General features: G+C 42.5%; 1 non-coding gene across 1 annotated transcript; it reads left to right on the top strand.

The window, feature by feature from the left end:
• Positions 1-1,463: 1,463 nt before the first annotated feature.
• On the top strand, positions 1,464-1,571 carry LOC148570102 (small nucleolar RNA R71). The gene has a single exon (XR_015880388.1). It is a non-coding gene; the product is annotated as a small nucleolar RNA R71 (small nucleolar RNA).
• Positions 1,572-2,132: the final 561 nt, after the last annotated feature.

Here is a 2,132-nt window from a genome sequence, read left to right as displayed (position 1 = left end):
TTGAATGATCAATTCTCCTCTGTCAACATCAATCACAGCTTTTGCTGTGGCTCGGAAGGGTCTGCCAAGGATGATGGATTCATCCATACACTTTCCAGTTTCTAGGACTATGAAATCAGCAGGGATGTAATGGTCTTCAACCTTTACCAAGACATCCTCTACAAGTCCATAAGCTTGTTTCTTTGAATTGTCTGCCATCTCTAGTGAGATTCTTGCAGCTTGTACCTCAATAGTCCCTAGCTTCTCCATTACAGAGAGAGGCATAAGGTTTATACTTGACCCTAGGTCACACAGAGCCTTCTCAAAGGTCATGGTGCCTATGGTACAAGGGATTGAGAACTTTCCAGGGTCCTGTCTCTTTTGAGGTAATCTCTGCCTAGTCAAGTCATCCAGTTCTTTGATGAGCATGGAGGTTTATTCTCCCAAGTCTCATTACCAAATAACTTGGCATTTAGCTTCATGATTGCTCCAAGGTACTTAGCAACTTGCTCTTCAGTGACATCTTCATCCTCTTCAGAGGAAGAATACTCATCAGAGCTTATGAAAGGTAGAAGTAAAATCAATGGAATCTCTATGGTCTCAGTCTGAGCCTCAGATTCCCATGGTTCCACATCAGGGAACTCCATGGAGGTCAGTGGACGTCCATTGAGGTCTTCCTCAATGGAGATCACTGCCTCTTCCTCATGTTCGGCCATGTGAGATGTGGTTATGGCCTTGCACTCTCTTTTTGAATTCTCTTCTGTATTGCTTGGGAGAGTGCTAGGAGGGAGTTCAGTAATTTTCTTACTCAGCTGACCCAATTGTGCCTCCAAATTTCTAATGGAGGACCTTGTTTCAGTCATGAAACTTTGAGTGGTTTTGATTAGATCAGAGACAATGGTTGTTAAGTCAGAGGGGCTCTGCTTAGAATTCTCTGTCTGTTGCTGAGAAGATGATGGAAAAGGCCTGCCATTGCTAAATCTGTTTCTTCCACCATTGTTGTTGTTGAAACCTTGTTGAGGTCTCTGTTGATCCTTCCGTGAGAGATTTGGATGATTTCTCCATGAAGGATTATAGGTGTTTCCATAGGGTTCTCCCATGTAATTCACCTCTTCCATTGCTGGGTTCTCAGGATCATAAGCTTCTTCTTCAGAGGAAGCTTCCTTAGTACTGCCTGTTGCTGCTTGCATTTCAGACAGACTCTGAGAAATCATATTGACTTGTTGGGTCAATTTTTTATTCTGAGCCAGTATGGCATTCAGAGTATCAATCTCAAGAACTCCCTTCTTCTGAGTTGTCCCATTATTCACAAGATTCCTTTCAGATGTGTACATGAATTGGTTATTTGCAACCATTTCAATGAGTTCTTGAGCTTCTGCAGGCATCTTCTTCAGATGAAGAGATCCTCCAGCAGAGCTATCCAATGACATCTTGGATAGTTCAGACAGACCATCATAGAAGATTCCTATGATGCTCCATTCTGAAAGCATGTCAGAAGGGCACCTTCTGATCAATTGCTTGTATCTCTCCCAAGCTTCATAGAGGGACTCACCATCCTTCTGTCTAAAGGTTTGGACTTCCACTCTAAGCTTACTCAATTTTTGAGGTGGAAAGAACTTTGCCAAGAAGGCATTGACTAGCTTTTCCCAAGAGTTCAGGCTTTCCTTAGGTTGTGAATCTGACCATGTTCTAGCTCTGTCTCTTACAGCAAAAGGAAAGAGCATAAGTCTGTAGACTTCAGGGTCAACCCCATTAGTTTTGACAGTGTCACAGATTTGCAAGAACTCAGCTAAGAACTGATGAGGATCTTCCAATGGAAGTCCATGAAACTTGCAATTCTGTTGCATTAGAGAAACTAATTGAGGCTTAAGCTCAAAGTTGTTTGCTCCAATGGCAGGGATAGAGATGCTTCTCCCATAGAAATCAGGAGTAGGTGCAGTAAAGTCACCAAGCACCTTCCTTGCATTGTTGGCATTGTTATTTTCGGCTGCCATGGTTTCTTCTTCTTTGAAGAGCTCTGTTAGGCCCTCTAAAGAGAATTGTCATTTAGCTTCTCTTAGCTTTCTCTTCAAGGTCCTTTCAGGTTCAGGATCAGCTTGAACAAGTATGCCTTTATCTTTGTTCCTGCTCATATGAAAGAGAAGAGAACAAGA

Source organism: Arachis ipaensis, chromosome B3, assembly GCF_059453495.1.
Source record: "Arachis ipaensis isolate K30076 ecotype BB chromosome B3, ASM5945349v1, whole genome shotgun sequence".
Classification (NCBI taxonomy): domain Eukaryota; kingdom Viridiplantae; phylum Streptophyta; class Magnoliopsida; order Fabales; family Fabaceae; genus Arachis; species Arachis ipaensis.
This window is presented reverse-complemented; position numbering and strand designations above follow the sequence as displayed.